The 15417-nt window shown below is 28.2% G+C and overlaps 1 protein-coding gene and 1 long non-coding RNA gene across 9 annotated transcripts in view; both read right to left on the minus strand.

The window, feature by feature from the left end:
- LOC147816905 (cysteine--tRNA ligase, cytoplasmic-like) overlaps nucleotides 1–15417 on the minus strand; it is a 113691-nt gene that overhangs the window by 71663 nt on the left and 26611 nt on the right. The gene's annotated exons all lie outside the window — the stretch shown is intronic.
- Nucleotides 5366–9471, minus strand: LOC147816906 (uncharacterized). Its single transcript, XR_015429488.1, has 2 exons — nucleotides 9332–9471; nucleotides 5366–5514 (listed from the first exon to the last, which is right to left on the minus strand). It is a non-coding gene; the product is annotated as an uncharacterized LOC147816906 (long non-coding RNA).

Raw genomic sequence — 15417 nt, forward strand, 5'->3', positions numbered from 1 at the left:
TAAAACGGTGCGTTTGCACAACTTTGGCAGAAAATGGGTAAAAATCAATTGAATATAATTGTAGACCAAACGAAATTTTAAGGAAAAGTAAAAACAAAATTAAGAGGATTAAAAGTGATAAAAAAATTTAAAAGCGAATTAAGGCAAATAAGGATTGCGCTAGAATTTGGAATGAACGGGTCCTTAGTATTTAAAACTTTAGAGGTATTTTTCAAAGCAAATTTGGATTTTTGACGTCCAAAATATGGGGGTAGTAGTACACTGCTCCTAATAATTTCACAGGGGAACAATAAAAATGTAAGACTCATTAATACAGATTCACTTCTTAGCATAATTCGATAAATCACGATAATTTTGTTAAGCATATTGCGCATTTTTGCACATAAATATAAAACGAATTTATCCGTAAATTAACGGATAAATTCCTTTAAAACTCAAAATTTATTAATTATTTTAAAATAAATTAATAAAAAAAATGACTTACGCATATATATATTTATAAAAACTTAAAATAGATTTCTCTTATTAATTTTAAGACAGAGTCACACAAAGAGACATATGTATTTAAGAATCCAATTAAAAGATTATTTTCTGAAGTTAATAGGTAATATTTTTTAAGAAATATACTCATTAAGAAAACTCCCGAAATTCCACATAGTCTAAATGTTTTTGAACAAATCATTATTTCTAAATTTTCCTGCTTGAAGGAATTTCGATTAAATTTCAGAGTCCCTAGTTAAATAGTGGGAGCAATACAAAATACATTTTTTTTATACTTAAATACATAGCTTTTTTATTACTAGATAAATCTGAGCCAAATCCCACCATTCCTACTATGGTAAACCATTAATGTAAAATGCAGAAACATCCAAAGTAAACTGTTACATCTCCGAAATTCCTCTTAGTCTAAACGTTTTGGAACAAAACAAGAGTAGAAAAATTTATGTCTTTCTTTTCAGCGATAGTCAATTTACTTTTAACTTAACTAATCATTTATCATTTGTTGGGCGCTTTCTGAGAAATCTCCATCTAAATAAAGTTTTTTAAGCTTCTAACACTGCATTAAATGTATCAAAATTGTGACAGAAATCAGCTCAGATGTGACTCATAATAACGTGAAAAATATGAACAAAGTGGTTTATTATTATAATTTTTTTATAATCATAATATTTCCAATATTATTCTATAAAAAAAAAGATTCTACTTTTTGTATGCATAAACATTACTAAGTATTAAAAATTTATTTATTAATTCAGAATATATATTCAATTTTTTTTTACTTTTAAGTGATTAGTATAACAACGAATTTGTATAGTTATGTGATGACCATTGCACGTTAAATATGTCGTCCTTCAGTTCCTTTAACAAATTATGCTTCAAGGGTACTGGATTGGAACGTTCTATGGTCAAAATTACTGTATGTGGATGAATGAATGGATGTATGAATAGGTCCGCTCTGTAAACGGGTGTGGCAGAAGTCGAATTCATGGCCACAGATAATGAAACTGGAAAACAAGAACAGTCGCTCCCCCTTTGCTTTAATGGCTACGACAACAACAATATAGTTACGCAAAGTCTTCCACGAAGGCAAATTTCTCCCAATTCTCGATCCAGGAGTTCCCTTGTCTTCTGGATTGGGCTCAAAATTACAAGGCTAAGGAGTTGAACATTACTAGTCGGAAACTCATAAAATTGGGTGGGTTGTTCAACGACGGTTTATACATTAAAATGAAATGTAGGAACGAAATGAAATCGCTGCTATATGATAAATATTTATGAGGTCAGGTGGGTTTCCTTTATTAGTTTTAAAGTATCTCTTGAAGTTAGTTTATTTTTAGTCACTTGAATTTAATTCAAAGTTGATTTTTAAATCCCATTAAATTAGCATTGTTTTAGACGTTTTAGATTAACTTCAATCCTATGCCTTATTAAAATAAATCATGTTTTTGCTCGAAGTTGGTGTTTCTCCATTTATGGTGCAAATACAGTTATTTAATTCATGTTATATATCATATAATAAATAAACTATTTTCTGTTAAATATTTCCAATATTAATTGGAATTATCATTCAATAATTAAGTCTAAAATAAAGATTCCGTTATTCCTTATTAAATTGCCAATATCAATTAAGAAAATGTCAGACATACGCGTGTTAAAATCAATTTAGGTTTAATGTTGCTTAAATACAAAATTGGTTTCTTTTTATGTAAAAAACTGTGAATATTAAATGCTGCAGGGGATAGGTGGTTCAGGGGATAGAGCGTTCCCCCTCAAATGAAGTGGCTGGTTGAATTCCGCACCCGGCTTGCACCGACAGCAGTGCTGACGTGAAAATATCCTTAGTGATGGATGGATAATGGGTTCAAGGGCTTCCGTGGTTTTCCGCTCCATGTAACGCAAATGCGGGTTAGTTTCATCAAGAAGTCTTTCACGAAGGCAAATTTCTCCCAATACTTGATCCAGGAGTTCCCTTGTCTTCTGGATTGGGTTCAATATTACAAGGCTACGGAGTTGAATTTTAGTAGTCGTAAACCCAAAATTGGGTCCACTTTACAATGACGATTATAAAAATAAATTACAAATTTTGTAGAATATGTATAAAAAATAACCATAAGGAAGTATTGCTTGTGGGTTTTTTTAAAAGCTTTTTTTAAAATTTGTGTTAAATTATTATTTGTTTCGATACTTTTACTTCATTCAATTTATTTTGGTATTAAACTGAATTGGTAAAACATTTTTGAAACGAGTGTGATACACTAATACCCAATTTTACGGTGCATTTCGAATATTGATTGGTAAAGGAAATATTTTCTATTAAATGTCAATTCTTCTATCAAATGTCAATTTATTTTAAGTTATTGGAATTGATTTACACTAAACGTATAGTTGCTTAAATTCCATTTAAACAATATCAGTAACAATCATGTAAGTAACAATCATGTAAGTATAAAAAATTATTCAACAGGAAAAATTCTTTCCATAATTTTAGAAATTTTACAAAAGAAATTTCAATAATTATATTCTTTGTGAATAATTCAGCAAATTTTAAAACAAAATTTGCAATTTTAACAATGTTCAAATTTTAAAAAAGGAAAATTTAAAAATCGTTCTTTATTTTAATTCTACAAGACGTAGTACTTTTTTTACGTCGCACTTTAAATTCTTTAAACTATCTATGATATAAACACAGATAAAAAATTGCTATTGCATTTTTATATTTATCTTAAAAAAAACTTTTGCGTGAATTTTATTTTGCAAAATGCATTTTGCTAACATATTTTAGCTAATAATAGTAAAATATTTGAAACTACAACATTCGTGTTTAGTTTATTACCCTGAATAAACTCAATATTATACACAAGAAAATTCATTATAAATGTATAAGTATTTATTTTTTGTAGTTTTTCAGGCAGAAGGGATCAAAAATAAAAAAAAAGAAAAGCAAAAATAAATAAAGTTTTAAGTATTATTTGCATCGCCAGTAAAAAAACATAAAATTCTGTTGTTGTTGTTTCTAATGCTACTGGCTAATACCAACAGGCCTACTTGGTGAAACTAAGCGAATTTTAGGCAGAGGTGCGTTTCTTGTGCTTCAGGGACGCCATTTATGGCCAAACATACGCACACACACACATCACACCCCAATTACAGAGTGGACGCATTTATTCATCCACAGGTCGTAATTTTGACCTGAACCAGAGAACGATCAATCTCCAATTCAGCACTTCCAGAGGTATGATTTGTTTTGGGAACATAGAAGACTTTGTGACCCGACAGATTTACCGTGCATTAGTCACCATTTACTACACGGGGAGTCTTCTGCTTGCGGTGCTCGAACTCATGAACACTTGGACATTTGCCCAACGCCCTAACAACCAGGATATCCTGGCCCTACTTATATTTCTAAATGTTAAATATTTTCCTTTCCTACTTACCATTTAGGATCAAACTTTTACGTGAAAGAATTTCAAAAAAGTTCTTATGTATGTATACGTATTAACCAGTTAACTTATAGCGCAAAATGACCCATGCAGCAGAGATAAGTATTAATTACGTGAAAATAACGTTAAAATGCCACAAGGTTTAGAGCAAAAAAACGTTTATTTAAAACGTTTTATTTCCGTTTCGAGTGGTAGTCTCGAATTAGGTAAAAAAGCGTTTATATTTGGGCTGTTTTTAACGTAAAAATGACGGATTTTTGCCGTTATTTTGACTAAGGTGAATTTCATAACCAATTTTTAACGTATTTTTTACGTTTTTTTCACCAAACTATTTACGTATATTTTTGGTTCTATAAATTCGTTATTTTCACCAAGAATATTTACGTGTTTTTAACGCTTATTTTTATTAAAATAACGTACATTTTACGTTATTTTAACCAAAATACAAACGTATTTTATCCATACTATTTACGTATTATTAACGCTTATTTTGAGCTTTATTTACGCATTATTAACGCTTATATATCAATATTTTTAACGCTTATTTTGAGCTAGGTGAATTGATAAATTTTTTCGCGAAAATTTAACTAAATTAATTTCAATTTATCGTAATTTTAACCGAATTGTTAACAATAGCATATTTTAAGTTTTTTTTTTTTTTAACTAAGAAGGAAAGAAACCATTCCGTATTTTAATGTTTACGCTGCACTAATTACACTAAAAAATATAGCATTTACTTTTTATTTAAAAAAAAACTTTTAATTCTTTTCGAACTAAAACTAAAATAACGGAAAATAGCCGATATTCATGTTTTTTTTTTAGAATCCTAGAAAAAGCTTTTGTTTTTTATCTCACACTTTCTGTAAATTTTTAAAATTCAAATTATAACTCAACGAATATGGAATGCAAATCTTTCTACCTCTTCACAGCAGCATACTAGTTTATTTATGAAGTTTCATGTCCCTCAGGCATTTTTTACATTTTTCATTCCTAAAAGTTTGTAATATAAAGAATTGGTAGAAGAAAAAATTACTCAATACTTACATGATTTTCCAAACCCATATGGAAAAAAAATATTTTTTTTTTTAGTTTAAATTAATAATTAAGAAATCTACTGCTGTCCTGAAGTCCATGTTTCCAAATTGCTTGCTGGAAATTATCTACTCTTCTAGAATGCTTTTGGGTTCATTATTTTTTTTTAAATGCATATATTTTAATTTTTAGCTTGAAAAATTTGACTAAAATTTACTTTAACACACACACGAAGTAAAAAAAAAAAAAATATTAACCAAATTTACCATTTGATTTGTTTACTTACTAAAATTACAATTTTTCTAAGTCTTATGTTCGTAAAACTAAAATTTTTAATCCAGAAGAGCAGTAAACTAAATAATTTTAAATACAGAAAAAAACATTAAATCAAATAAGATTTATTAAGTTTTATTTATTTTACAACTATCATACAATATATTTACAATATATAGATTTACAATTATAACACATCGCCACAGATCTGAAACATTCATAACTTCTTCCATCCCGCTGTTACTATCACCTCTTCACTGCAATGTTCCTGGAAAACAAATAAATATTTTAGCATATGAAAAAAAAAATATACCGGACAATAATATTAAATTGTTACAACCAACAGTAGATTTCTAAAACGAAGCAATACTGACTAGATAAAATACAGTTAAATAAAAATTTTTAAAAAAATATTAAAACTGTTTATTATTTTCATGGAATTTCTACTAAGTATATATCGATTGAGTACATCCAAATACTTAGATATAAGAAAATCTATTTTACAAATTTTAGTCACATATTACACAACAAAATTACATACATATACAGCACAAATCTGAATTAGAATATTTCATAATTTTTTTTTATCCTAACTAAATCTTACATTGAAGCCAGCAGTAAGTTATAAACAAAACATAAAATTATTTTTCGTGTGGCTTTGAGGAGAACTCCTCCAGAGTTTTAGTCTGGTGCTGTTGGCTGCTTTGGTAACAAGTAAGAGCACATTTCTAATAGGGGAACAATGAAGGAATAAAGGTGTCAATTGGTTTATCCACGCTGACCTAAAATCAAGACAAAACTATTCACAAAACACTCCTATTTGAAATTACTTTTTCTCATAACCACAGTACTTGCCACGACATGTGCCCATTGTCAGGTAAAGTACTCCTAAAAGCTGCCCTATACTTTCTGTTTATTTACTTATCATCAGAATTTTATTTTCCTCTCTCATTCTTTTCATTTTTTTATTGCTCCTTGGCTGCAATTTTCATTCCTCTTCAGAATATTTTGCAAGAACTTTGTAGTTCAGAAACATAATTCGATTAGTTTCAGTTACGTAATTTTTAATTTCTCATTTATAAAAACAGTAAAAATACTATGCCTTTTAACACTAACAGTATCTTTAATATACAAAAGGAGTAATTTTAACAAATTCAGTAATTTGTTAAACTATATATTATTTAGTTCAAGTGAAGAATTACATTTTACAATTGCCTCTGTTAAAGCTTTTTTAAACAAAAAATGGTTATTTTGAAAATTCTTTAATTTCTGTAAAATCGCTGCTAAAACGTAACACTTTACTCCAAAATACATTAGAAAGCTGTTTGGAGATTAAGAAATTCATTTCCACAACGGAATTCTTAGTAATGGTGGGAAAAATAGGAAGGGTGGGAAAAATAGGTTCTGTGTTCCTTGACCCTAGTGTGTTACAATCAGGTTGCTAGGGGGCAGTAAAAACTTTATTTGTTTAAACCACTTAAAAAGGACTGGATAAAAAAATTTCAAAAAAAAAAAAAACTTCACACACAAAACACAGTTTTTGGAGAAATATTTTAATAAATATTTCTTCGAAAAATGTGATTAAATGAAAGGAACACAATGGTGTTAGTTAATTGTAGCAACATGACAGAATGTTTGGAGTAATGCAGTATAGCAATTTTGGACTATAAAAACAATTCGGAGGAACAGCCTTAAACTTAAAATTGTTTCAAAAAATAATAATTTTATGCTTGGAACTAATTAGAAATTATCTTTTTTAATGCTGCATATATATATATATGAGCAAAACAAAATTACCAACTTTCCACACCCTTGCAAAAAAATAAAATAAAAATTTTTTTGAACAAGTATAGAGCAGATATATCAAAATTTTTTTTAACTTATTTAAAGATGAGAAAACAAATATATATTTTTTTGTCAAACTGTAATTCATATAGTTTGTAGTAGTGATAATTTCCATTGCATGAACTACTTAACTTACAAGTTTTCTGCAATATTAGACATTTAACGTAATTTTTACTTAATAGTTTTTGTTAAAATAAAAAGTTGGAACATAAGTATGCTAAATGTATACAGTAAAATGCAAGAAAATATAATAAATTAATGAAAACTAGTCAGTCTAACTCTTTTAGAGAAAAGTAAGCATTTTTTGCAACCTTGATATACACAATGAATCGTGTTTCAAAGCATTTTAATCATTAATACTTCAACACCAAATAATAAACACAAAAACATTCACTTGGAAAAATAAGATATTTAAATAAAAGATGTTTTCAAACAGTATGAAATCAAAAATTTTTTCATTTAATGTAAGCATAATAATATAGTGCAGAAGTTATTGAAAAAAAAAAACTTTATAAAAATAAAGTGATAATATCATAGACAGATATATCATATAAATAGAAAATATCATATGTATAGTCATAGATATAAAATCATTGATTAAAGTTAACAATATTGAAAGTTCAATTTCTAATATGCGGAATTGTAGAAAACTGCAGATGTACACAAAAAAAAATATATATATATATAAACATATATACAATTGGCTTATTTTAATTAAAACAAGGATAATTTGAAATCTTGTGGCAGAATGTTTTTGAGCTATCTGCGACTAAACTCTCCAGCACTAAGATCTAATTGCAAAATACTTTTAATACAAACAAACATATATGTTGCTAATTTAAAATGGCAAATATGCTGTGTTAACAAAAAATAATAATAATGATTTTCTTAATTTAACACGAAATAATTTTTTTTTAATATTATGGGTGATATTCTCACATTTTGTTGGTAGGAAGACACACACTTTATTAGCTTCTTCGCATTTTGTAAATAATCATCACAATAAAAAAATATTAAATATCATGAAATCCGTGCAATTGCCCCCCCCCCCAAAAAAATATATGATGTAATTACGTAAATTGGACTCCTCAAAAGCGTGTTACACTTTGAAATTAGGTTGTAATAAATAATATCGTATAAAAAATATCTGATTTAAAATTTAAGGAGAAATCAACATCTATAACTTCTAAAAATTCAATAGAATTTTTTAAAAAAATAAATAGATAGCCTTAAAAAATAGATACTCAAATGCTCGATTCGAGTTTTCCATATTGTTTAAATATATCAAGATGGTTAAGAACTAAATGAAAATCAATATCAATAACTGCCGAAAATACTATCAAAACATTACGTCGATTTATGATAATATCGGTGAAAATTGAGCGTGTCAAAAACTGATTATCTAAATGCATGATTCAAATATTGCATGTTCAAATATTTCTGTAAAAAAGAAAAGTAATATTTTCTTCTTTTCAAAAGAAAAATCTTTCTGCAAGAGATCTGTAAAATTTTAAAACAATGTCGCCGTTTCGCTGCGATTCTGCCACGGAGATTTGAAATACTGAGCAATATGCATAAATCTTAATTCCCCGAGAATTTCTAATTGATGTTGTTTATTCATTTTATAATTCATTTTAATGTTTGCCAAATGTTTGGTTTGAGTAGCCTTAGCCTTAGAGGGATTCATCAATCTGCATAATCGCTGAAGAATTCTCAAAAGCAAAATAGAAGTTTCAGAATTTGTTTGAACTTATGGAGGACTATGAATAAAAAGACTAATTTAATGCAGATAAAACACTTTTTTTTTTTAAGTGTCAGTGAAATAAAACATTGGAACAGCAAAAATAGTGGTGGTAAAAACAGTAACAGTTTACCATTCTACTTGATACTAACGATGAAACTTACACCAGAAACTTCTATTATAAATTAGTTGAATAGTGCAAAGGCTGATGATTGTGCATGAAATAATTAGGATTCTACAGTACATGGAAAATATATTTACAATATATGATAATTCATTTTAAGAGACAAATTTTTGAGTACTTTTATTTGTTGTTATTGAAGCATGGGCAGCCTATGTAAACAATGTTTAATTACTTTTTTTAATATCAGCAAAAGTAATCTGAAATAATTTTTAACAATTGATTTGATCATGTTTATAATTTCACGAATTTTTTTACCCATTTTTAAGCACAAGAAAAAAGGAAACAATTCAAATACAGTTATTTCTTTAGACATACTTAATTCAGGTACCTTCAAATGAGACTTGATGGAGGTTCATTCTCAAAGCTAGATCCTTTTCAAAGATCTTCCTCAGAAGTACATCAATAGATTATGAAAAAGAAAATTCATTCAGTTAATACGTTCAAAAACATAGAAATAATTCAAACATATTTTGTTTTGTTTATACGGGCACATTTATTATTCAGAACTAGAGAAGTAAGGAGTAATGGTTTGGCAGAATGTTGGCTAAAAAAAATGGTGAAATGCAGAATATATTTTTATAGCAATATTTTAAAAAAAAAAATTCATTAATAAATATTTTTTACGAATAAATAAGTTTATTTATTATTGGAAATTACTCCATGCTTATCTATATTAGTGGAATGGGCTAAAGGGAAAACAAAAAACTAAACCAGAAATACTTAATAAAGTTATGAAGTAAAATAGAAAGAGAAAAAAAAATTATCATAATTGTTACAACAAAACTTCCATGCTAATAATAATATTTTTTGTAAAGCAGTATCCATAAAGCAACATTAACTAAAATATAATCTATTAGAAATATGTTATTAAAATGCTGTGTTATCTTAAAAATGCTAAAAAAACAGAAAAATCTATTTTAATTCTCAAAATGAAATTTTAAAGCTTTACATCTCAGTCTTTCCAATTTATTATTATATTAATATCATATTAATTAATTATTATATTTTCCATTAATTCTTAATTATCATATTTTCCAGATAAGAATAAAGACAATAGAAACATTCTTAATTACTGTGTCATACAGTTAATAAAAACAAAGTTTTTTAGAAATGTAAAAAGCTAGGTAAAAACCAAGACAAAAATTGTTTAAAAGAAAAATTTAGCAATAAAAATTTCAATTGAACTTTTTCACCTAGCAAGGGTCTATCTAGGTTTTTCTGATAGGTACCTATTTTATGAAAATTTAGACATAATTTGTGAAAAATTAAAAACTACATTAAAAAATCAACACAAAAATATGGATTTATCGTTTCTTAAGGAATACAAAAATAAAATTATAAGAAAAAGTATTTTGTGAAACTAATGTTTTTTCTAAAGTTGAATTTGTGAAGGTACTGCTAAACGGTAGTAAATTTGGCCTTGACAGACCTCTGCCTAGGCATATTTTTAGAATACAGTGACTATAAAAGAATTAAAAAAGTTTTAAACAGCAATGTAAATTTAAATAAAAGCTTGAATAAGAATAATTCTAAAGATAATTTAATATTGAAAATTACTGCAATTATTTTCCATATCGTTTTAGCTGATAAATTTCAAAAACTGTTTCAAAAATAAGAAGAAAAATTTCCAGTAAATGTTCAACTGGGTGTTTTTTTTTCTTTTTAAAGATATCATGTTGCAAAATAAATAGTCAAAAAACTATTTTGTCCATGTGAGATTTTCTCTTGCAATAGCTTGTTAAGATGATACTTCCACGACATTTTGGTTGAAGAACCATCTGCTATAGACTCTTGTAAAATTTACACCAATCAAGCATGTTTAACCCTTGGTTCTTTAAAAAGGTAAAGTTAAAAGAAAATGCCACTACTCAACTTTTTTAAAAATGCAACAACTAATAGTTTTTATACTTTATAAGACAATAGTAGGTAAGTAGATAAGACAGCTCAAATTAATAACAATATGATAGGACTGTTTCACACATAACACTTGTCTCGTCTCATTTGCTAATAAAAATGCCATCTCGTACTGAGTAGGCAAAACAGTAAGAAAAATGCCCGTATCATGATCTGCCGGTGAATAATCACTATATCTTCTAAGCAACTTCCACGCAGCAACCAGGAGGAACTAAAAAAAATTAACGAACGGAGATCAACTTGAAGAGTATAACTCGTAGCTACCTTTCGCACACCTTTACATATTCTTTTAAAAAGTTAGCAGTTAGAAATCTATTTGGTGCCTGGACGATAGCAGTTGGCATAACTGCTCACAATACAGAAGTAACCCTAATAGGGAATTAAAAGTTTAATGAGTATTTCTATGTTGTTACCTATGGATAAATATTTATAAACTTCCAGCGGTCCACGAAAAATTAAGAAAATATCTCAGAATGGGAGTAACTCAGAGAATATAAGTTGAAGCAACCCTCAGGAAAACTTCTACATACTTCTTTTAAAAATTTTTGCAAAGTACAAAATATATATATATTTTTTTTGTTTCAACATTTTTAGTTGGCACAATCTAGTTCAAATAGGGAAACATCCCCTTTTATTTGATTCATAAAATCAGGGGAGATCTCTATAAAAGGAACAATGGCAGAATAATCAGCACGTCTTGGCAACTTCTGGTATCGGAGAAACTGAAAGAAAGTTAAAAAATCACAGAAAGGGACCAACTCGAAAGATATAACTCGTAACCATTTGGCAAACATTCATGTTTTTTTCAAAAAAAATTTCAAGTTTATATCTATTTGGTAGCTTGGCTATTGTAGTTAGTGTGACAGGTTAATATATGGAAATATCCCCTAAAATTAGTGAAACAGAAAAATTTACATTATGAATCTAGCTAAAATTCTTTTCCACTCCGGAAAATTAGTTTATCATCACCTGTGGCAAAATAATCAACAGGTCTTGGTAACTTCCAGTGGCTATCATCACACTGAAAACAATACATGGGAAGAAACTCAACAGGGTATATCTTGTAGCCACTACCCCCTGGCAAACCTCTACAAGTTTTCTTTTATAAATGTATGCAAGTTTGAAATCCACAATAGTAGGCGCAGCAAATCACAGAAGGAAAATATCCCCTCTACTCATATTTTGGTGTGTAAAGTCAACCATGATTAATGACATTTAAGTATTATCTTCAGAATAATGCTTATAATTGTTACTTTTTGTTAATTGTTATTTATTATAGCAACAAAATTTGTCAGGTGAATAAAATAATGCAGCATTAATTTAATAATTTTGATAATTAAAGCTTTAAAATAGAATTTTTTTTTACATAAGATCGCAACTAGTTTAACTCAGTATTTCAGATTAATATTCCTTGATTAAGCTTAGGTACCATCAGAAAACTTTCCAAAAATTCATGATTTTATTAAAAATATCTTAACTGCATAACAATCGTATATAACGGGTCTGTATTTCGTCTCTTTACATTAAGCACAGTAAATGAGATTCAACAAATTCTCTTGCTTTTTTCCAAAATCGTTACGTTTTGTCATAGTTTGTTAAACTTCGTAAATGATAGGCTTAGAATATTTGTGTTTATTTCAAGCAGAATTAACTACAATAATTATTTACTTTTTTTGACAGTGAAGCATTATAATGAATTAACATTCTAAAATAGTAATAATTAAAGTAAGGAATAAAAGAACTTACCATTGAATTCGGCGTATGTAAACACACGCGTGCAACAATGTAAATAAATGTAGGGGTAGCTAGTGTAGGGGTAGCAATCCTTGTGTAGAACTTGCTCCCACGGAAAAGGAGTGAAAAGTTGAAACTTAGTATCGTTTAATCCACTTGTAAAACAAAAACTCAAATAACTGAAAGCAATGTGGAGAGTACTTTTGAATCTATATTGTTAATCAATTTTTTCTCTATTTTTGATTTTTCTTCTTATTTTTCTTATTATTATTCTAATTAAACCTGGAATAAAATGCTACATTGTAGAATAACTTTCATATAATATTTTTAAAAAAGTTAAATAAAACTGTCAAGCTTTTTTTTAAAAATTATTACTATTTTACCTGATGACTTAAAGAAAAATGGAATTATATTGTTATGTAATGTTATTTTCATTACAGAGATATAATAGTATTTTATTTTTACTAGTATAATATTATTTGAATAGCTTGTACATAAAAAAACTCGATTTTAATGCTTTTTATAATTTTCATGAATTCATAAAAATTGCTGTTTTATGCCCTGGAAATGTAAAATTATTATAACAATAATTTATTATTAAAAGATAAACATGAATAAATATTATAAATTAAGATCACTGATTCGTAAGACATACAAGATTATTTAAAATACGTGATTATTTATTTTAAAACTTTACACTTTTTTGCTTCCTCTAACCAGGAACTTCATATCCAATCGTTAGGAATTAGAGGATCGTACTATAGTAATTTAACTAAATGAGACATTAATTATGTTATATTTTAAAACTGTAAAACTAACAATATACATTGATTTTTTTGTGCATCATATAGGCTGATCAATGAACCATAAATTGTAGGATTTCCATTTAATCCGAAATGAGAGTAAGAAAGATATTGTAGAATACATTATACGTTAGGTCTTCCATCAAATCAAAAAGATTTAATCTAACTACATCCACCAATGTAAAAGTTTTATCGATTAACATAATATGGGATCAACATGTACATTTATTTATCTCTGGTTAATTTTAATTATTATATCATGATTACATGTTATTTCTCAAATTGCGTGCTTATTTTTTGTTTTTCTCGTCTGCGTAGGTGAAGATTTTACATACATTAATTGGCATGCATAAAGGCATGGTCTCACGATTTAGGTATCATTTTTAGTTGTTGGTGATGACCGTGTTAAAAATAATAGTTTGAAAAAATTCATAAAATATTTATTACATAAAAAAATACACATTTAAATAAAAAGCACCTTTTAAATCACGATTTCATTTGGAGAAAAGAAAAAAAAAGAGGTAATATCATGCATTTGAAGACTTGATTATAACAATAAGGGTAAAAAAGGGTGTCAAGTTGTTAACATTTCTAGTGGATCAAGTTATTTTCATATAATATATTAAAAATTTTATATTTAATTTCAGCTGGAAGGATCCATTTTCGTTAAACGTTCCGTTTCCCTCTTCAGTGCTTTAGATAAAAAAAAAAAAAAAGTAAATTCTTATGAATCTGTTTTTTCGCTTGCTGATATTTGTCTTCATTTTAAAAGCAATGTATGTATACATTAAAAAGATTTTGTTGAAATTTTATTCCCAGATAACACAGTGTAAACAGATAATGTGTCAACGAATTAATGAAGGTAGGAGTTTCAGTTACGTCGCACTAGAGCTGTACATTAGGCTTATCATCCATTTAGACTTAAATCTGAAGGGGTAGGAAATTTTCTCCAGATCCCTGTACATTTGGCACAGTAATGCGATCGACCACAGGCCTCTCGATTCCACAGATTTTAATAGCACATATATCGCATGTACTCGGTAGTGTCGAGGATCGAGCACCGCCCCCGTCAAGGACTAGAATGGCCCTTAAAACCCCTATTAACCGGGAACTAAGCCTAAATGAAAAAATCTTGGTCAAAAAACAAAGAAAAAAATTTGTCGCACTGATGTCAAAATATGAAAAAAACAAATATTTAATTTCTCTCTTCTTTTTTTTCTTGCTGTTGTTGTTAATTTACGTCGCACTAGAGCTGCACAATGGGCTATTGGCGACGGTCTGGGAAACATCCCGGAGGATGATCCGAAGACATGCCATCACAATTTTGATCCTCTGCGGAGGGGATGGCACCCCCGCTTCGGTAGCCCGACGACGTGCGCGCGAAGTCGAGCACTTTACGGTAGCACAGTTTAACGAGGACCAATACCGCACACCCTCGGTCCCTACGCAGACTGATCCAAGTGGCACCCGCACACTGACCGCAGCCAGTGATGTTTGACTTCGGTGATCTGTTGGGAACCGTGTCTTAACGATCAGTCCACTGCGGGACCTTTTTTTTCTTCTTAAAGGTGGTTTTTTTTTTTTTTTTTTTTTTTTAGGATCTATGTATTAGCATTGCAAAATTTAGGTCTTAACTTCAATTTTTGAGGAACTTTCTCTTTTCCTTACTTAATTCCTTTTCTTTTTTATTTATATGATCTAAATAATTAAAAACAATTTATTTAACTTCATTAACTATTTAAAACCTTCCAAGCATTGTGTCCCTAGGTAAATTTTACTAAAATTCCCTGTTATGTAACATTATTGCCCGATATGATAAAAAAAAAAAAAAAAAAAAAAAAAAAAAAAAAACTGACTATTCAATGCAAGAAAGCCTAAAACTGACAGCTCGGAAAAATAAACCGAACTAACGCTCTAACTATTTTTAAAAGTACTTCAATTTCACATACA

This window comes from Parasteatoda tepidariorum, chromosome 1 (genome assembly GCF_982258835.1).
Source record: "Parasteatoda tepidariorum strain Cologne lab strain chromosome 1, Ptep-v5.0, whole genome shotgun sequence".
NCBI lineage: Eukaryota > Metazoa > Arthropoda > Arachnida > Araneae > Theridiidae > Parasteatoda > Parasteatoda tepidariorum.